This window comes from Vicia villosa, linkage group LG5 (assembly GCF_029867415.1).
Source record: "Vicia villosa cultivar HV-30 ecotype Madison, WI linkage group LG5, Vvil1.0, whole genome shotgun sequence".
Taxonomy (NCBI): domain Eukaryota; kingdom Viridiplantae; phylum Streptophyta; class Magnoliopsida; order Fabales; family Fabaceae; genus Vicia; species Vicia villosa.
The window spans coordinates 34,172,954-34,195,795 of record NC_081184.1 but is presented as its reverse complement, the minus strand read 5'-3'; the positions used below and the strand labels follow the sequence as shown (position 1 = coordinate 34,195,795).

General features: G+C 36.5%; 1 long non-coding RNA gene across 2 annotated transcripts; it reads left to right on the top strand.

Moving 5' to 3' along the window:
• Positions 1-20,369: 20,369 nt before the first annotated feature.
• On the top strand, positions 20,370-22,380 carry LOC131606491 (uncharacterized). 2 transcript variants are annotated; one of them, XR_009284852.1, is made up of 3 exons: positions 20,370-20,802; positions 20,961-21,194; positions 21,643-22,380. It is a non-coding gene; the product is annotated as an uncharacterized LOC131606491 (long non-coding RNA). The 2 variants fall into 2 exon arrangements; XR_009284851.1 differs by having other exon boundaries at positions 20,945-21,194.
• The last annotated feature ends 462 nt before the right edge of the window (positions 22,381-22,842 follow it).

The window sequence follows — 22,842 nt, the reverse complement described above, 5'->3', positions numbered from 1 at the left end:
CTAAACAGATAACCATGTGAATTTGACCTATAATTTGCTTTGCATTTATGCAATGGCCTTAGATACTTTTTGTACATATAATTAGGGATGTTTAGAGGTCCTAAGACCTGGAATTAGATTTTTTAGTCGTGTCTTCTTATTTTGATTGAATTTTCCTTTCTTACATGTAAACAACTTGCTTTTGATTAACGATTGTATCATAACTTGCCCAAATGACCTATAATTTTGTATGAGACTTCTTGACTTGATTTTGTGATTGTTTAGACACCTATTAGAGGCTATTTGCTACTGAATTCTATCATTTGATGCCATTTTTCTAACTTCATTCACCATTTGAACTTACTAACTAGTTTTGACCTAGTTTTGTCTAGTTTTTGTTAGAACTTTGTGTTGTTTCAAGCTAATTGACTAACATAGATTGGTATAAGGTCTTAGACCTATAAATGCCATGTAATGCTACTGACCTCAAGCTTAGGCCATGTGTTCATTTGCTTTTTGTTTTGATTAATTGATGTTTGTTCGCTAATTGTTAAGTGACGATTCATGCGATACTTTGGTAACTTCTTGTGAATATTTTCGTGTGATGCCATGATGCTTTTGTGTTTGATTTAGGACACTAATTTCCTTGATTTGCTACTGCCCTAGGGCTTTCTTCCCTCTTTATCATGCTTTTCCTCTTCTTTTACACTTTGATTGTTGTTAGTTTAAGAGGCGATACTTGTTTGTTCTTCCTTCACCTTTTGTGGATTGTTTTCTCTTGGGATTCATTATGTGTAGTCTCTCTTAGGAGTAGACTTGGTTAGGGACTTCATTGAGTCACCTACCTTGCTTGTTGCTTTTCTTATCTCTTACCATATGCTTACCATGTTCCCTTAGGGCGGTGACTTCAATCTTCATTAAGATTAGTCACATAGAACAACTTAGGTTGTAATCTATGCATGATAACATAGGTAGAGATCCCTTATCCTTGACCCTAGGGCCATTTGTAGAATAGAATAACTTAGATTAGAGAATAGGTTAGTTCCCCTTTGTTCATTCTTTTTCTTTTTCAACATTAAAACACTAATAAATAAAGATACGAATCACATTAAGAAAGCGATAGACAAATGAGTGGGATTCATTCCCTAATCTGTTTCTCAATCACTTAGTGGCATAGAAATGAGTGGGATTCATTCCCTAATCTGTTTATCGGTCACTATTTAATGGGAGAGAAATGAGTGGGATTCATTCCCTAATCTGTTTCTCAAACATTAATTAATGGGATAGAAATGAGTGGGATTCATTCCCTAATCTGTTTCTCAAACATTATATAATGGGATAGAAGTGAGTGGGATTCATTCCCTAATCTGCTTCTCGATCATTATACATTTTTATGTGATTCTAATCGCAAAGTAAATTCCCTTAAAAAATACCCAACCAAAAACATTTAAAACACTTAATAAAGGCTCGAATTAAAACAAAGTGACGAAGTGGTGCGAAACCTTGTATTGGGTTTTGTTCATCATGTAGTTACATAAAAAACACAAACCCAAGTTCACTCTTTTGCCTTGTTAGGCGCTTAAGAACATGTTGAGTCCATTCCAAAGTAGGCGTATAAGTCTCCAAAGGTCGAGCATCGTGGATTGTGACCTTAACCTCTGTTCAACTAAAAAACACAAAACAAATGGAAATTATGGAGCCGAACTACGGTCGCTCTGATTCCTTGTAAGGGATACGTAGGCATTGGGTCGCGGGGCCTAAGCGAGCACACTTGTAAATAATTCCTTCTTTTCCCCGTGTTTCTTTTGCATTCATTCACATTTAGGTTTTAGACATTAGACACCCTTTAGATAGAAATAAACATAGGTGGATACCATCGAGTACGATGGGCGTGAGGGGTGCTAGCACCTTCCCCTTGCGTAACCGACTCCCGTGCCCTGTTCTCTAGTCGAAAGACCTTGTTCTTATTCGAGTTAGGTTCCTGATATTCCTTTCCCGCGATGGGATAAATATATTAGTGGCGACTCTGATCCATTTTTCGCGGTAGCGACAGCTGGCGACTCTGCTGGGGAAATTGCTAGACCTGTGCTGGTTCGTCCTTAGCGAGTCGATCCTAGCCTTTGTTTGTTTGTCTATTGGGTGTTTCTTTGTTTGTTTGCTTATATGTTTACATGTTGTATATATGCTTGCATATCATGTTTATTTTCCGCTTGCATATCATGCATCTGGACTATATTATGGGTCCCCGTGGGGACCGCATATTTTTCTGCTTTGTTTTGCAGGTTGGGTGGGATGTTATATGAGGTAAAAGGCCCAATACCCAAGCCAGAGTTAACACATAGGATACCTAGGATAGAGTGGATAGTCATGACGCCAACAGAATGTCAGGTTCTGTCGATTGTGATCATGAGACCCACGACCAGTTGAGATTCGAATGAGACACCATTGTTGGCATGTATTTGCAACAATGATGGTGTTTCAGGAGAATTGTTAATGTTGGAGACCTTTGACCTACCTTGACATAGATTCACCCGTGAGTGGGGTGGGATATACATGACAGGTACCGTTGGTGACTATTCTATTCTGTTGGTGACTATTGGTTCTCCAGGTATTCAAAAAGGTGTCGGACCTTTGATCTCATGACATTTGACCTACCGAGGCTTTACATCAGTTATTCAGAGGATTGTGCAGTGGTTACTAAGATTATATGGACCTTGATCCCATGCTTTTGCATTGCATAACATTATCACTCTATCCACTTCATTTGTGGGGGATTCTAAAGTCTATTTCCAAAAAAAAGAGGAAACGAAAAAAGTAGAAAAACAGAAAAGATGGAAAAGAAAAAAGAAAAGATACTATATGCAAAAAAAAAGGAGAGAATAAAAGAGAAACAAAAGTTGATGAAAAGACTTTAGGATCCCTTAGAAATGAAACATGCATTCATACTATCATGCATTTCATAGTTCTCTCAGAAGCCTATGAGGGCCCTTTCCATTCAAATTCTGACTTCAACAACAAAAGTGACTTCTCACCGCTATGTGCTCGAAAGTTATTGATGGAACAACTCCGTGAGGATTTGAATGAGATCAGGACACAAATGGGGATTAACCTGAATCAGTGTATGGAGATTATTCAAGAGTTTTCTCTTAGACAAAGAAGAATTGAGACAAGCTCCTCAGAGGCCAAATGCAATGTTAATCTCGCCTCAAGAGAAGGTCTTTTGAATCAGCATGTCTGAAGTAATGTTGAGATTCCTATTCTTGGTAAGGAGAATTCACATCATTGAAGCCTTCAGGTTCCAAATCATTAAAATTGACAAAAGATTCCACCTCTTGGAGGAAAAGTTTGGTCCATTGGTTTAGATATTGTTGGTTTGTGCCTAGAGTTTGATGTCAAGAACTCCAAGGATCATTCATGCTCATTCCTGATGGTTTGGATATGCAAGCCGAAGTGATAATCATCTCCTGCACATATGTGGAAATTGCTTGGGGCTCCCGATCGAGGGATAAGCAAGACACTGTCTATCTTGAGCAATGCACCATTCGCATTGCTCGAATCCCTAATGCACTACAAATTCTTGTGTGACTCAGTCAGAATCTTTTGCCATGTGGTAATCAAGAGTGTTCTGCAAAGGCATTTCTCATTTTCAAGCTGTTGTTTTATATCATGTGTCATCTCTTCCTAGAATTTTCTTCGCAGAATCCTTTGCTTATCAATAGAGATAAAAAGAATATGGGAAACATAACAATGTAATGCAAGTGCCTTGTGCTCAGTTATATCCCTGATGGTTGGTATTTCAGTTGGCATTATGGGTCTTCCTTACCACATATATCTCTCCTGAGTTTGATGATCATACTAGCTTCTTCCACTTATGATGGTGATTAGTGTTCTAGCATATATATTTGGGGCTCCCGACCGAGGGATAAGCAAGACATTGTCTATCTTGAGTATTGCATTATTTGCATTGCTCGAATCCCTAAAATAAGGCAAAAATGCACCACTCTTGTACGCCTTTGTTGGAATATTCTTCTAGGAAGTAATCTAAAGTGTGTGGAAGGAACATATGATAATGCTAAGTGGCTACCATGCTGGGGCACCTAGCCATTCAACTGAATTTGGTAGGACACTCAAAGGCAGAATTCAAGTCCTCGTTGATTTCAGAACAACCACATCCACTCCAAGAGGTTTATGCTTATATTGAAGTCTCAATGGGGTATCAAAGCTACATAAAGCATTCAAGAGCAATAAGTCCATACGGAGTCAAGCCTCCTCAACAAGGGCATTCATTTAGTTCTTTATTGCATTCTCATTGGTAACATTTCATTGTTTTTTTAAGCATTGATTGCATGTAAAAATTTGTTAATTTTCGAATGAAAACCATAATACATTGTCTATGTTTGTCTTGAAGTCCATTCGTTTTCACTCAAAAAAAAAGATTTTGGCATTACGATGCCAACTTTATTAATCTCTTGCTTAGGCAACGAGCGGAGGGAGAATGATGATAAAAAAAAGAAGCAAAATCCCTAATTGTGTGTTTTTGAATAAAAACCTGCTGATGATGTGCAGGCATTGTTTCAAATCCCCAAACACCGGAGATATAAGGGAGGTAGACCCTCGTTAACCCCTTTGAGCCTTGAAGTAGGAGTTTCTTTTCTGGTCAGAAAAAACCCTTATTTTTAACCCTGGGGCAGGGTAGTGTTCATTTAACTTGATCAAGTGTTCAAAACTCATAAAGGATATGCATCTAAAGATACAATAATGGTTATCCTTCAAAAGGTTGAGGAAAGTCAAGACCGTGATGGTTACCCTTCACCCGCCAAGAGGACAAAAGATGATGATACCACAATGGTAATCCTTCATCAATCATGGAATGAGGTAGTCGCAATCACTTCCAACGAATCAAAAAGACAATACAAGGTCACATGACTTGTTCAAAAAAAAAAGAGAAAAAAAATGGAAAAAAAAAGGGGATGAAAGAAAAATATAGCAATAAAAAGAAAAATGATGGTGAAAATAAAGCAAGAACAAAGTCGTGTGACAATAAATCAAAAGAATAAAAGGTGAGCGACTGTCATGTCCTAAAAACCTCATTGATTCCTCAACCATTTCAAAATTCCTTGTGAGGAATGAGCACTCATGTTGAGTTAATTGAACTTAGGAGTGGAGAACATCACGAAGGGGGTGGGCACCAAATAATTTCGAGCCTAAAAATCCTTTGTTTCTGAAAACCATGAACCAGGCCAAGTTACAAACCTTAAAAGTCCTAATTGAAGTAGGGTTTATTTCGAAGACGCACTCCCATGAGATAGTGTTTACTGACTCCCAATGAAGTGTAACACATATATGTTGGTATCGTATGCTCGTTTTACATTTCATTCACAAGAGGTGGCCACCTCATTGCATAAAAAGTTTTAAACTTCAAGACTAGCATAGGCTTTGCATTAGAATTATCATACTTAGAATTAACATTCTTTTGCATACAAAACATTTGCTTAAACATCAAGGAAGTTTCCATGATGAGAATCCATGAAGAGCTTGGTCATGTCAAAGTAAAAGGACTTGAGAACTCCTTAGAGTAAAAAGAAATCATTCCGGAGACTAATATATCAAGGGGCATGTTGCCTGAAGACTCCATTGAGCATAATCAGTTTATACCTTCTTTGATTGGTTACCCTGAAGGGAGAAGTATGAATACTCTATTGAGCATGCGCAGTAGATACTCTCTTTGATTGATTATCCCGAAGGTTTTGAATACTCTATTGAGTGTGGTAAAGTTACCTCTACGATTTGTGGGATCTTAAGGGAAGTAAAGCTCGAGGATTCTGATGGGATGTACATAATCAGGGGCAGTCACGACGAGGAATCTCTCTCGTGAGTTCAGCCTATCTGGGGCAAGCAAATCAAGGTTTGACATCTCAAATTCGACCAATCAGGATTAATCAAGTCGAGGAATCTCTCTCTTGAGTTCAATCAATCTGAAGTAGCGACGTCGAGGAATCTCTCAAGCTCACTCAATTTGGGGAAATTATGTCGAGATTTGACAAATCTCTTCGAGGATCCATTGATCATGAGGAACTATTTCAAGCGCTTGAATATGCTGGGGCAGAATTATCTCAAGTAATTGCGGTGTAAGGATCCTTTCGAGGCAAATATCTTTGTAAATCAGATATCTTCATGAGTCAGGCGGCCTGGGGCATGACCTTTTTGGTTTGTATTGAAGAAACCATCATTCACTTGTAAAGTGCAGTTGGCCATCATAGAGTGGAGAAGTATCATAATGCTTTTCCCCAGTAAGTTACTCTCTCCCCAAGCATAGGAGTTTATTTCTCCTGAGAGTTGATTCCATTCCTCAAGCATAGGAGTTTATTTCTCCTGGAAAAGTCACTCCCCGAGCATAGGAGTTTATTTCTCCTGAGAATTCATTCTCTCCCCAAGTATAGGAGTTTATTTCTCCTCGGAGTTGTTCCACTCATCCCATAAAGAGTTCCTTATCCGGATTTCTCATTCCCAACATGGTAAATTGAGGGAATCTCCTCAAGCTACAAATTCTCCGAGCTATGGCACATGGTGAGAAGTCAGAAGTATTCTTCAAGTCAAAGAAGAAATATATCTTGCAAGTTAAAGTCCAATGTCTATTGGCACCCCCACGGAGTTCTTAACACTAAGGGGATTCTCCCTGGTGTTTACCTCTCCCGAGATCAGAGACGAAACTCGATCGACAAGTCGACGGAATATTCTCTAAAGGGCCCCCGTTATCTCAACATATAGTAATCATTGCATTCACATTGCATCTACAAAAACGCGTAGCATTTCCATGAATATGGAGCATTACGCCATGAAAAAAATTCAAACATGCATCAATACATAAGCCAAGTTCGTACGTGCTCCAAAGGCACAAGGTAATATATCCCCAAAAGAAGTCTCACTTTCTCTCTCCAATGTGGATTGAATACAAAGCCAATCTTCATTAAGATCATTGTCTCTTTGGTTATTTCCCGTTTGCTGAGTTCAATCGTTTGGATAATCCATACTTTGTGTGTGACAATTCGAATGATTGTCACCCTTGTAGAATTACACCCCGCCTTTTGGCCTGAGGGAACCATGTAATTCTTATGTTCCGTAAATAATAATACCTCCTTCAAAGTCCAGTGTTTACTGGCATCATCTAATAGAGTCTGGTCGTCACCAGTCCTCTCTTTGTATTCACTTTTTGTGAGTCCCCTTACTGCCTTTTGCATAAGGGATACCTCTTGCTTCTTGCAAGTTTTCCTTGGTTATTTTCCCGTATGCTGCGTGCAGATTAGAGTGCGAATGAGGGTGGGCATTCAACCCATCTCATTTTTCAAACATTTGAAATCCATACTATGTGTGTGGCAATTCGAATAAATGCCACTCTTGAAGATTACACCCCGCCTTTGGCCTGAGGGATCCATGTAATTCTTATGCTTCGCAAGCATCAATATCTTCCTGAAAGCCCAGTGTTTACTGGCATCACCTGATTGATTCTAGTTGTCACTAGCCTTTCTTTCAGTCAAGCCCAATGGTTATTGGCATCGCTTTCAAAGCCCAATGTTTATTGGCATCGCTTTCAAATTCAGTGTTCATAAGCATCCTCATAGTGTCTAGTCATTACTAGTCCTCCTCAATAAAGTCCAATGATTATTGGCATACCTTTTCAGATCTGGAGCCACGCTACGGTTGTGTCTCTTTTTCAAAGTCTAACTAAGGTTAGCAATTTGGTAGAGTCGTCTACGGATGGTTTCTTCCTTGTGGAGTCACGCTACGGTTGTGTCTTCATTTTCAAAGTCTAACTAAGGTTAGCAATTTGGTAGAGTCGTCTACGGATGGTTTCTTCCTTGTCGAGCCACGCTACGGTTGTGTCTTCTCTTTTTCAAAGTCTAACTAAGGTTAGCAGTTTGGTAGAGTCGTCTAAGGATGGTTCTTCCTTGTGGAGTCACGCTACGGTTGTGTCTTCTCTTTTTCAAAGTCTAACTAAGGTTAGCAGTTTGGTAGAGTCGTCCAAGGATGGTTCTTCCTTGTGGAGTCACGTTATGGTGGTGTCTTCTCTTTTTCCAAGTCTAACTAAGGTTAGCAGTTTGGTAGAGTCGTATACGGATGGTTGCTTTCTTAAAGAGTCACTTTACAGTTGTGTCTCTTTCAAGTCTAACTAAGGTTAGCAATCTGTTTGGTCCGCCTTTGGCTGGTATCTCTTGATAATATTCAATGCTCTTTGCTGTACCGCAGAATGCAAATTTTGATGGTACCTTCGGGTATTCAATCCACTCGCACCTCAAATGTCTGAAACCCAAGGTGTTTGTACATTCAGGTCCAAGAAGATTGAATAGGGGCAGCTGTTGCACCCCAAAATTTGCCCATTTATTTATATCCAATTGGCTTTCATATTACATTCATGTACATACCTCATGTAGGTCATTCATCCACTACATTCATCCATATCATGGTGACGAGTCAGAACTAATGAAAAAGAGCTTCTATGTGGGAGATACCTTGGTTCAAAAGAGAAGGCTTGAAGTCTGGTTATATGGCCTCATTTCCATTGAAGTTCTCCTAAAATCAGGGTTTCATTCTCTCCGAGTCAAAGCTCTGTTTAAAAGATACAAATCTCAAGTTAATCAGGTTTTTGACCAAAGTCAACCTTGTTGACTTTTTGGTCAAAATTTAATCAGGAGGTGCTTTTGAATGTGAAATGTGGTTGTCCTGAAGAAATGTTCATTGAAGCTTCTTTGGTTGAAAACTGATTGAGAATCGGATCGGAAACTGATTAATCGGGAAGTCATCTGGAATCAGAAAAATCAGGAAAAATTTACTTTTTGGTCAAAGTCGAAATCAACTGTCCAATATTAACTTTTGGTGGAAATTGCTCAAGAAAAATCAAAGGAATAAGTAAAATCAAAGTTTAATCAAAAGTTTCTAAATATGGAAGGTGGTTAAAATGTAAAGTCCAAAAAAGGAAAGTGGAAAAAACTTAGAAATATTTTGGAGTTTTTTATTTTGGTTGAGTAGTCCACTTCAGCACCAATTTACATGTGGCAGGGGGAAGAACTTCAAGACAGGCTCAACATCAAAAGTATTCATCTCATGGCATACTACAAGTTTGTAGTTGGAATTATTTTCAAAAGATGTTTGGAGCAAAAGTTATGGAGGTTTGAAGTTGGATGTTTCCATTGGAACACAAGTCATAGTGTGAGGCAAAATTCTGGGCAGCGTGACACGTTTCATCAAGCACGTGGTGTGCTAATTTTGAGGTTGATTTCAGAGAAATATAAAAGTCCATTTAGTGAAAACGTGGTGTGTACCTACTCATTGCCATGACATCTACACAATGAAACAAGAATCAAGACATTTGGATGGATATTGAATCAATCATGAAGCTTCAAAGTCACACTCTCACACTAGGCAAAGGTGGGCATCTGGCTGGGCAGAAATCCAGGTCACGCGCATGCATTCTATCAAACACATGGCGTGTCAACTTTGAGATCAATTTTAAAGCCCTACGAACCTCCATATGGATCAAGATTGATATTAAACCACTCTTTGCCACGTCCTCTATCTAATGAGCCCAAGATCACTAATTCTGAACATGTGTGGACCAAGATGGAGACATCTAAAGTCATGCCCTTACAAAGGTCTATGTTGACATAAATGCTAAGCCAGAAGCAGGTTGCAAGCGCGCGTGGTGAAACTCCTCATCAACAGAAGTTTGAAGTTTTTTTTTATGCTTCCAATCACTATTTCCAAAGGTTCCCAACACCAATATTACACATTGTCGCACCCTCTTTATAATGCTCCAAAGAGTGGATCAAATGGTGGTATAGAGGCTGAGTTACCAGGGCATAAAGTAAGGCATCAAAGGAGCTTCATGGGCAGTTTTTGGCACCAAGTGGGGACTGGAATTTTTGCAGCAATGGTTGAGCACGGGCATAGTATACTAGCTTAGCATAAGACAAGTGCATTATTTCATCCTTACTCAAAAAATAGCCAAGCATGTGATACATTTGAAAAGCACGCAAAAGTTTTACTACAAAAGGAACAACTTGCACATTAAGTTGTTGAGAAAGATCCACTACTTGCAACTCCACCATACAACAATACACTCACATATAAAACAAAGTTCATCTTCACAAATAGGAGAGGATTCATTTTCATTTTTTCACAAAGCTCTCATTTTTCTCTCATCACTCTTCTTTCTCTCTCTACAAAGTTTATTACAATTTTGTAACAAACTCATCAACCTTCATCTTCATTCTCACACAATCATCATCTTCATCACCTTTCAATCACCATTATGGCTTCAATCGAAACTTGATACGAGCTTCAAAGCATCACCATCATCTTCATCAATCATCTCCATAATCATTTTGTGATTATCACTTTCAAGAGAAGCAAGTATCCTCATCATTTAAGCTGCAAGTATTGAGTTCACTTCTCAAGTGCGCACTCATTCACCACTGCAAATCATCATCATCATTCTCAAGGAGCAAGGATTGGAACGCAGCTGTATAATTTTCTTTCAAATCTTGATCAAGACTTCTCCAAGTAAGATTCTTTTTCCCTTGCATTAGAAGCATGTATAGGCCTGGAACCCGTCATCATGGATTGGGTTAGGACAATTAGACCGCCATGTTTTCATTGTATGTGTTGCATATGGTGCATGAATATGCTTTCTTTGAACATAGATTCGGTTTGCAAGATATGGTCTCTGTATGAATGTATGAATGGCGTAGTAGAATTCCTTGTAGCATGAGGTTTGCATTGGTACCAATTTTGTGTGTTTTAGGGGAGATCTTGAATGTTAGGGTTTACAAGTGTGATTCGGTTTACGTGTTAGAGAAAGAATTAGTAGAAATCAATGGTAGATTCAGATTCAGCGGCGAAAACCGAGTCGGGAGACGTTGGTCCTGCGCTTTTCTGAGTTTTTTCACTCGTCGCCGCCGTGAGTAAGGCCGGAGAAGACGACCGGAGAGGGCATCTCCGGCGTCTGCGTGTCTGTGATATTTCCCCCCACCTGTGCTTACGTGGCGCGTTGTAATTGGCTCATGCTTCCCATCTTTTTGCATTTTTTGTTTTACTCTAATCATTGAGCCATGTTGTGTAACATTCTGATTGGCTGAGCAATTCATTTGTATTTTATGACTTAAGTCCCCATGACCCATTGATATTTGTTACATGCATTTTTCACACAAAAACATATAATAAATTGATGATAACACATGCTGAATAAGATTGGAATAAAAAAGTGGAATAATAAAAATGGAAATGTGTTTGTGCACTGGTGGGCCACGCCCTTGATTAGCATGTGGGTCTATTGCTTCTTCGCTTTCTGCACCCCCTGAAGCTAGGCCCAAACGCGCCTATAATTAGGTTGCAGTTCAAATGTTATTACTACTACACCCCCTGTTAGGCAGATTTAGGTTTTGTTTTAATGTTGTCTTACCTCTAACTTTTGACTCATAAATCTGTTTTGGTTCAAATAAAAAATGTGAAAAAATATGTTTTAGATACTCCTATGTGTGTACATAATTGTAGTATTTTTATAGATTTATAGGGATTAGTTGTACATTTTTAATAAATCATTTACTTTGGTATGTTCATGTTTCCTTTGGTTTTGATAGATTTTGCAAATCAATTTTGTTTAATACCTTAGGATCAGAGTTTAATCACAAATTTTTGTATGGCTACTGTAGACTAATCCATGATATTGTGTGTAAAAAATGAAAGTCCAATTCCACATTTTGGTTAGGTTTTCATTAGGTTTTCTATACCCGACTAATGTGCGTTTCTAAACGGATAACCATGTGAATTTGACCTATAATTTGCTTTGCATTTATGAAATGGCCTTAGATACTTTTTGTACATATAATTAGGGATGTTTAGAGGTCCTAAGACCTGGAATTAGATTTTTTAGTCGTGTCTTCTTATTTTGATTGAATGTTCCTTTCTTACATGTAAACAACTTGCTTTTGATTAACGATTGTATCATAACTTGCCCAAATGACCTATAATTTTGTATGAGACTTCTTGACTTGATTTTTTGATTGTTTAGACACCTATTAGAGGCTAATTGCTACTGAATTCTATCATTTGATGCCATTTTTCTAACTTCATTCACCATTTGAACTTACTAACTAGTTTTGACCTAGTTTTGTCTAGTTTTTGTTAGAACTTTGTGTTGTTTCAAGCTAATTGACTAACATAGATTGGTATAAGGTCTTAGACCTATAAATGCCATGTAATGCTACTGACCTCAAGCTTAGGCCATGTGTTCATTTGCTTTTTGTTTTGATTAATTGATGTTTGTTCGCTAATTGTTAAGTGCCGATTCATGCGATACATTGGTAACTTCTTGTGAATATTTTCGTGTGATGCCATGATGCTTTTGTGTTTGATTTAGGACACTAATTTCCTTGATTTGCTACTGCCCTAGGGCTTTCTTCCCTCTTTCTCATGCTTTTCCTCTTCTTTTACACTTTGATTGTTGTTAGTTTAAGAGGCGACACTTGTTTGTTCTTCCTTCACCTTTTGTGGATTGTTTTCTCTTGGGATTCATTATGTGTAGTCTCTCTTAGGAGTAGACTTGGTTAGGGACTTCATTGAGTCACCTACCTTGCTTGTTGCTTTTCTTATCTCTTACCATATGCTTACCATGTTCCCTTAGGGCGGTGACTTCAATCTTCATTAAGATTAGTCACATAGAACAACTTAGGTTGTAATCTATGCATGATAACATAGGTAGAGATCCCTTATCCTTGACCCTAGGGCCATTTGTAGAATAGAATAACTTAGATTAGAGAATAGGTTAGTTCCCCTTTGTTCATTCTTTTTCTTTTTCAACATTAAAACACTAATAAATAAAGATACGAATCACATTAAGAAAGCGATAGAGAAATGAGTGGGATTCATTCCCTAATCTGTTTCTCAATCACTTAGTGGCATAGAAATGAGTGGGATTCATTCCCTAATCTGTTTCTCGGTCACTATTTAATGGGAGAGAAATGAGTGGGATTCATTCCCTAATCTGTTTCTCAAACATTAATTAATGGGATAGAAATGAGTGGGATTCATTCCCTAATCTGTTTCTCAAACATTATATAATGGGATAGAAGTGGGTGGGATTCATTCACTAATCTGCTTCTCGATCATTATACATTTTTATGTGATTCTAATCGCAAAGTAAATTCCCTTAAAAAATACCCAACCAAAAACATTTAAAACACTTAATAAAGGCTCGAATTAAAACAAAGTGACGAAGTGGTGCGAAACCTTGTATTGGGTTTTGTTCATCATGTAGTTACATAAAAAACACAAACCCAAGTTCACTCTTTTGCCTTGTTAGGCGCTTAAGAACATGTTGAGTCCATTCCAAAGTAGGCGTATAAGTCTCCAAAGGTCGAGCATCGTGGATTGTGACCTTAACCTCTGTTCAACTAAAAAACACAAAACAAATGGAAACTATGGAGCCGAACTATGGTCGCTCTGATTCCTTGTAAGGGATACGTAGGCATTGGGTCGCGGGGCCTAAGCGAGCACACTTGTAAATAATTCCTTCTTTTCCCCGTGTTTCTTTTGCATTCATTCGCATTTAGGTTTTAGACATTAGACACCCTTTAGATAGAAATAAACATAGGTGGATACCATCGAGTACGATGGGCGTGAGGGGTGCTAGCACCTTCCCCTTGCGTAACCGACTCTCGTGCCCTGTTCTCTGGTCGAAAGACCTTGTTCTTATTCGAGTTAGGTTCCTGATATTCCTTTCCCGCGATGGGATAAATATATTAGTGGCGACTCTGATCCATTTTTCGCGGTAGCGACAATAATCACATGGGCACCTCTGATAATCAGTCCACGCGCGTGGCTCAGATGGTAATTGTTTTGTTGGATAACCAAGAGGGCGTGAGTTCAACCCTTGGTGATACCAAACCATATTTTTTACTACTATTTTTCTTCTATTTTATTTACAACTTCACATAATTATTTCACCTATCAAATTAAATTATTTTTTCTTCATTTTTCATACACTTATCATTTAACATGTCTATTTTATGAATAATCAAAAAAATCACAAAAATATTATTTATTTCATGTATTTTTATTAGGTTTAAAATGGTATATTTTTAAGTATTTCTAAATACTTTTAAATAAACATTTTCATTTGATTTTAAACCTAATCATTTTTGTGAATAATTTTATGATAAAACCCTAATCATTTAGGTCTTAATTAGGTATGGATTTTGTCTTTACCTTAATTAGGTTGACTTTGGTCAATTTCCAAAATTGTTTTTCAAATCTCCGATTAAACAGACGATCAAGGTTTTCAGACAACAAAACCCTGTATCATTTCATTTTCAATTATTTTTTTTCATAAACAGTAAATCATTTTCAATGGGCCTCTAATAGAGTGTAAGTCCCAGCACCTTTCTTTCTTTTCTCATTTTCAAGGGATTAGCTCAAGTGCGACCACCACAAATGCAATCCTTCTTCAAACCTGCAGGCAAAGTTCACACAACTTAACAAAAAAGCATAACCATCTTCAACTAAAAAGTAAAAACTCAAATGATTTATTCCCTTTCAAATAATGTAAAGTCTGAAAGTTATTGCATTCCTGACCAATCTTTGCAACCTCATTACTGCAAAGTAGACATGTAGAAAAAGACATACAATATGCTACTGAATTTGGAAATGTATCAAAACCATATGAAAAGCATAAAATAGCAAAACAGTAAACATTGAATATGTACTTGTTTGTGGTCTTAACGAATGCTTAGTTTTTAAAAGCTATTATATAAGTGCTTATCTATAAGCTATTTTTAAAATAAGATAGAAAAAGTTAAATAATTTTTATAAGCAATGCATAAAAGTTTATAAAAACAAGCTCCAATAAGTAGATCCAAACATGTCAAAGACGGAATCAGATGAACAAACCTTGATAAGCACTTATATAGCTCTTTCCAGTCGTTAATGTCAACTATTTTCTCAAAAGGCCTGGCCAAGGTTAGGGTAAAAGTAAGATGGTGGATGGAGGAAAAAGATATACTAATCCAGTTTGTCACAAAGGGGTTTTGAAAGAGGAGATTGAAATGTAGTTTTAGGGAGAAAACAACATAGTTGGTAGTAGTAACCAAATGATCTGACTATGGTAGGGTGTAAGCAATGCTCTAGGAAATGAGCATAGTAAATCAAGAGATTTGACAACACTATATATCAAAAACATAAAAGAAGTTTAAAAGAATAGAAGGTATTTGAAATTTGGTTTATGGTGCATAGAGATTAGACGTGCAGGGAATGTAAGAGAAGATTGAAAAATCTACATTAAAAGAAGAAAAGATAACAGTTTAATGGATGGAAGTGTAAAGACAATTATGTTGTTGGAAAGAAAATAGATGAACCCTTTTAAAGAACATGTGTAACATGTTGTGGAAGAAGCAAGGTTAGTTTTTTCTTTTCCAAAACATAATTTTTTCTTATATGATAGATAGAATAACAATTATTAAAGAATGACTCAGGCTACCTCTCATCTACGAGAGTAACTTTTCAGTGTTTTTTTGTCTCAATCATTTAGTGGGATTTATAAACCCCTAGTAAAAACAATTTCGCAAAAATAACTCCAAAATAGGTTATATGGATTAAAAAATTGAAATAGAAGAGGTTTTTTGTTGGAATTAAACCCACAACTTTGAGTAATTCTTTATCGATACACAATGACAATGAAAGAAACATGAAATAAAATTTGGGAAGAAAGGTGAATTAGGGTTTGAAAAATAAGAGAATGAAGAGGAATATTTTCTGCAGAGTTTCTCTCTGCCCACAAACTGTGGAAAATCTTATTCACTTGCAACTGCAAATTGTGTGAATACAAGTCTCATTACAAAAATATGGGTAACTACCTCTATTTACAGTTTTAGGTTGCTTTCTCCCTAAGCCAAAGTCCAAAACTACAAAAGTCCAAATTACTTAATTCTGCTAACACTACAAAATTAGGCCTAAGTCGAAATACATGTCGAGGCAACTCCTTCGACATTTCGACACACACTAGGCTAGACTATTTCGACACATGGGAACCTCTGATAATCAGTCCACGCGCGTGGCTCAGATGGTAATTGTTTTGTTGGATAACCAAGAGGGCGTGAGTTCAACCCTTGGTGAGACCAAACCATATTTTTTACTACTATTTTTCTTCTATTTTATTTACAACTTCACATAATTATTTCACCTATCAAATTAAATTATTTTTTCTTCATTTTTCATACACTTATCATTTAACATGTCTATTTTATGAATAATCAAAAAAATCACAAAAATATTATTTATTTCATGTATTTTTATTAGGTTTAAAATGGTATATTTTTAAGTATTTCTAAATACTTTTAACTAAACATTTTCATTTGATTTTAAACCTAATCATTTTTGTGAATAATTTTATGATAAAACCCTTAACTATTTATCATAAATATTAAACTGTTATCAACAAAACTGCTGGTAAGGATTTGTATATACTTCTTCAAAGGCCCCCACTCCATCCAGGTTAGGCTTTACAAGCTTTCAATTTACAGTCTTTATTTAAATTACTGTCAAATATAGAACTGTTTATATATTAAAACTACGTCTGAGTGTAAACCCTAGGACAGTTAAACTATATATATATATATATATATATATATATATATATATATATATATATATATATATATATATATATATATATATATATATATTATAGGACTATGGCCTAGGATTGAGAATGTCTTCCCGGTGAAGGCTCTTTCCTAATTAGAGATCTTTAGTTCAAACCCTCAAGATGAATTATTCCCGGTGAAACATCTTGAAAAAGCCTTAGAACAAAAAATATGATACATCCACCCAAGAGGAATTATTCCCAGTGAAACCTCTTACCCTTTTGCTTAAAGCCAAAATAAGTTCAAAACCACATAGCTTTCTCTTGTGCTATAACAAGGACCCTCGATGACCCTCGATTAGCCTCCTCTTGGGCTTTGTACAAGGACCCACAGGCTTCTTAAAAGCATTTCCAGCTTCCTCTTGAGCTCGTATACAAGGACCCATCAGGTTTCTTATAAACATAGGAATAGGTCTTTAGTTACCTTTTAGCCTATCCTGGTGAGTTTCTTCCACTTTAAACCAGACTTTAAACAAGCTAAGATTGACTCAATCTCATATTGAGTACACCTTTTGGAATGAGAGACATGGACAGTCTCTGTCACCCTTATCTTCATCAATATCCCTTAGCAGAGTCTAGGATCCATATTTGCTTATCCTCAGCAAGAGTCAGCCTTAATCTTGGGCTTTAAACAAGAAGTCTCAATTAGATAATCTTTCTGCCATTAATAAAAACCCTTGGAAAGGGTTAGCCTCCACACATTCCTTCATTTTAACAAAAATCCCTGGAAAGGGTTAGCTTCCAAAAATTCATTCTTTCAAAAGATAATTTCCCCAGCTAAGTCAAAAATCCCTGGAAAGGGTTAGCTTCCAAAAATTCAATCTTTTAATATATAAATCCTCCAGCATAATAAAACTCCCCCAATGAGTCCTTCGTCATTAAGTAGCCACAACCTTGGGCTTTGTACAAGGCAGATAAACCACATTTCCCGTGTCAAAGATTCCTAATCTCAAGGATATTTTCCCTATAAAGTCATTCATACTCAGTTTCTTTAAGAGTCCGCCACAACCTTGGGCTTTGTACAAGGCAGAAAATAATGTTTTTCCCTAGCCAAAATAGCCACAACCTTGGGCTTCATACAAGGCATAAATCAATGATTTTCTCAGTTAAGAGTCAGCCACAACCTTGGGCTTTGTACAAGGCATAAAATGGAGTCATCCATAGTATTCAAAAAATCAGTTCCCGCAGCAGTTAGCCACAACCTTGGGCTTCATACAAGGCACAAAAATAGTGTCTCCCTAAGTAGAGTCAGCCACAATTATGGGCTTTGTACAGAACACCAAATAAAATCCACCAAATAAATACTCTCCAACTAAAGTCAGCCTCAATTCTGGGCTTTGTACAGAACACAAATTCCCTGTAGTTAATCCCCAGTGGAGTTATCTCCCAGAGTCAATAAAATAAATCAATCAAAAGCCTAAAGCTTGGGCCTCATACAAGCCAGCTAAAAAATCAAATCTTTCAAACAATAGATAGACATAGCTTATCTCTAAAAAGAGATCTTTCTCCTATCTCACCACATTCAAACAAACATTTCAACATTTCAATTTCAATTTCAATTTCAATTTCAAACATTCTCCCATTTAGGACTCTGAAAGGCATGCTCTGAGGCAAACAAACCCAGACTTGTACACTTTCCCTAATTTGGATGAGAATCCTTCTTTCATTTAAGAGAACGCGACTGGCATAGTTGCAAACATACAAGTAAGGTCCCTATCTTAATGAAATGAATTCAGCTTTTCTGTCACTTTAAAATGTTTGTGGTGGAATAGTAGAAATACCTCTCTATAAAGATGACTTCATGTCTCTTTACTGTAAACAGAGATTTAATTCAAATCTTCAACCTTGAGCTTCAAGCAAGGCACCAAAAAATATTTTAATTTCCCTAATTAGTTCCCCGAACTACATTAAGCTCTGACTTCCATTAGGGATATGTAGGCATGAGGTTTGTAGCGGCCGGCCAAAAATATTCGAGCGTTTGCACATTCGAAATACAGAGTCGCCACCAAATTTTATTTATCCCAAAAGGGAAGGGAAAATAATGATAAAACCCACGAAGAAAGATAAAAGGGACAAGATGGTCTTCGTAACCAAATTTGGGTTCGAGAGTCGGTTAAGCAAGGGGAAGGTATTAGCACCCCTTACCTCCATCGTACTCGATGGGACCCATTTAGTTATTCTTGTGATTAATTGTTAGCGAAATACTTACTTGCATTCTTTATTAGGTTTGAAAGGAAGAAAATTAAAGTTTTTATTATCGTGCTCGCCAAGACATTTGTATCTTGTGCCTACGTATTCCCTAGTGCAATGGGAAAGTCAGAGCAATCGTAGTTCGAAATAAAACTACGAATTTTGGTTGATTGATTTTAATGAACGATGTATGAGTCGCTCTTTATGAAAAAGTGGTGCAAACTAAGTTAAAGGGTCTTTAATAGAATCTAAGCATTCAAACAAAAGCTTAACGGCCATCGCCTAAATGCTTTAGAGCAACTTGTACAAGTACGTACAAACCCCTCTTGATTCATCCATTATAGATCAAACTCAATTCAATTTATTAGAGTATTCTTTTATATATAAAAAAACAAGTTGGAAAAAAAGAGTTTCGTATTGACCAATATTTGTTTATGAAAAGGAAAGTTTTAATGAGTTGAAATTGTTTAATTTTAATGGTTTGTTGAAAGATCGGAAAAATTGAGTTTTAGGTTTTTAATGGAATCTAAGCATTCAAACAAAAGCTTAACGGCCATCGCCTAAATGCTTTAGAGCAAATTGTACAAGTACGTACAAACCCCTCTTGATTCATCCATTATAAACCAAATTCAATTTGATTATCAAAAAGTGTTTTGAAGAAAAAAGGTGAGACAAATCAAATTTTAAGGATCTTTAATGGAATCTAAGCATTCAAACAAAAGCTTAACGGCCATCGCCTAAATGCTTTAGAGCAATTTGTACAAGTACGTACAAACCCCTCTTGATTCATCCATTATAGATCAAATCCAATTTGATTATTTTTAAAGAAAACTTTGGAATTTTGAAAATGGGGAAGGAACATTTTTGTTTTAAAAAAAAGACACTTGGTGTTGACCAAGACTTTTATTATGACATTTTTTAAGTATAAGGATGGAGTATAAAGCGTAACGGAAAAAAAAACTTGATGTTGATCAAGTGTTTGAAACTTATCTTGAAAGGTAAATTTTAATCGGGCATTCATTTTTATCTTGATTAGTTAAGAATAAAGTCTAAATATGAATGACTAAAGAGAAACAAACACAAGACAAGCATACACAAGGGGATACAAAAACAATAATAGATCTACACAAATAAGGGTTATTTCTAATAGATTAGTAACTAAGTAGAGAAGAAACTTTTTAATAATTTTAAAATATATTGAAAGAAATCTAAGCATATATCTAAAATATCTTGGTCTTTTTTTGAAAATATTTAAATAAAATGAAATAAGAAAATATCTAAATCTCTCATTTAATTTTACTATAAACATTAAAGAAAAAGAAAAAAAACAAGTAAGTTTGGGCCAAAGGGGGGTTTGAAACTCGAATGGAAGGGTGAAGGCCTAAAGGAAAAGTGTGAGGCCCAAAAATATGTTGGACACAGGGTGACCCGGTCGGACTGACCCGGATCCGAAACCCAACTCTCTAAAATCTGAGAAACAGGATTCAATTAGGTTTGAAAACCCCTAATCTCTCCTTCAACGGCGCTCTCACCGTTCACACTCTCCGACTCTATCTCTCTCGTTATCGTTTTCAAAAGAAACCTCTGTCTCTCTCGATTCAACAGCAAAGAAACGCGGTTGTTATGCTCTCGCTTGGTCTCTCACGGCGAATCGACAGAGATGTAGCATTGTAAAAGTTAAACAGAAACGAATGCGCTCTCATACCCAATCAACCGGTCTCCATTGCGAATCGTATGACGCAAAACGATCACGATTGCGTATGGATCATTCTCGGTCTTTCCTTTTCCTCAAATCGAAGTGAAACAAATATAGTAAAGGCGGAGCAATGCGAAAGTTGAACAAAGGCGAGTGTGCCCTCACGCCGAATCGACCGGTATCCATTGCGAATCAAGTGATGTAAAACGATCACGATTGCATTTGGATCATTCTCGGTCTTCAAGTGGTAAGTTCAAAATTAAATTTTTATTAACTGGTTTATTGCTTGAATAAAACGAACTGAGTATTACTTGTATAGGGAAAGCAAAACACGGTTTATGTTTTAGAATTTTAAACACAAAATGAACTGCTGATTATTTCTTATACAGTAAAAACTGAATGCAGAAAAAAAATGAAGCCTCAGCGGTAAAGAGTTCTAGCTTGAAGCCAGTGTCTCTGTTAGCTTTCATCGGTGGTTAACGTGAATATCTAAACAAGGCATCAGAAAGAAATAATAACTACAAACTTAAGGAGAAAACAAGTGATAAACACGAGAAAAACCTTATCTTACAGTCAACTCTAAATCTACTATGCTGTTTGGTTTTTTTTATGTCTACATCAGAACAACAATAGAATGAGGTATTTCAGATAAAACTTGTATACCTTCTCTTTCTGGTTTGTTTTGTTTGCTGAATCTTCTTCCTCTAGCTCTGTATATTTGGTCGAATGCAAGGGTTTTAGGCTCAATCAAGCAAAGTTTCAGTGTGAAACTCTACTGATTTTTTTTAGTGAGAATGGAGAGCCTTTAGTGAGGTGAATGGGGAGTTTTTCTGAGTTTTTTGTGGTGACTACCGATCCCCTTTCTCCTTAATGAAACAGTATATATATAGTACTTAGGTTTGGGAATGATTCTAGGGTTGGATGGATATTTGTTTAGGTTTGGAAACAAATCGGGAAAATCTGTAGTATTTCTTCACACAGCAGCGTTTTGTTTTTTTTTGCCATTTTTGTGCTATTTTCGGATTTTCCCATGTGCTCATGTTTATCCTTCATGAAATTTGAATTTCCTTTGCCAATTCTCGTACAGGCAGCAGCGTGGCAAGGACATGTCAGCAGACTTCCTTTTGTTGTTTTTTTTTATGGATAGCAAAGCCTTGGGCGAGTCATGAACTTTGGGCCTGCATAAACAAAATCCTGCTGATTTTTATCTTGCTTGAATCATGTAAATGGGCCTTGTGCTTTAAACAATTCTCCTGACTTTTCTTTTTGATTCAAGGTAAACTTCATGGAGCATGGTAAAACTTGGGGAAAGAACTTGCTTAAGACATGAAGGTCAAATGCTTGAAGACTTGTTGCAAAAGCTAAAAAAAAGGATTAGAATCAGATTTTGTTATGTAACTTGAAAAGTTTTGTCGCTTTTGGTTTAGATTTTGGGACTTTACAAAAGCTATATATTCTTTGTAAGTTTAAGGAGTTTCTCTTGTAAATTCACTAAAGAAACTTTTCTTGTGAATTTTGTCTTTTGGATTCTTGAATCAAATACTTGCCATTCTTTTGCAAATTGACACTCAATTCCAAATTCTTTATGTAAAGAAACGTAATTTCATCCATAAACCAATGAACATGACAAAATAATTCTTAAATGGATGATTGAATCAGCATCTTTGATAAATGAAGCCCTTAATCCTTAAAGGGGTGTTTAGGTTCAACCCTTTGACTAAATGACTTCCAATGGAATGTCTTGATCAAACGAAGAACTTATGTCAATCAAAATTTCACGATCTTATGCACTACATTCTCTTTTAAGCCAATCGTCAAATATAATTAGGATTCGTCTCACTTTCAACACCATAACCATAATCTTGATATACCACTAAGTAGCATAACTTTCAAACCCAAAGTTTGTTTTTTTTGTTGTAGTAATTGGTATGGCATGTAAACCAAACAATTAGTAACAATTTTGAAATCATCTTTAGGACCTCTTTGAAAACTTCTTTGATTCTCTTCATCACATTCGAAGATCAACCAAGACTTTTTGTCCGTCTCTTGTATTGCTTGAACCAAATGTCTTGATAAATTTTGAATACCTCAAATTCATCGTCAAACCGATGAAATCCCCGTATCTTTCAAATTTTAATTCCTAGCTCTTTAAGTCACACAAGATGAACAAAGCACCACGTCTTGATAAACAATTAAGGAGAAATCAAATTTTAATTCACATGGACCAGTGCTCAAGCAAAAAGAAACCAGATGATTTTTGTCTTAAAAAGTCTCGAAACCACTGTGA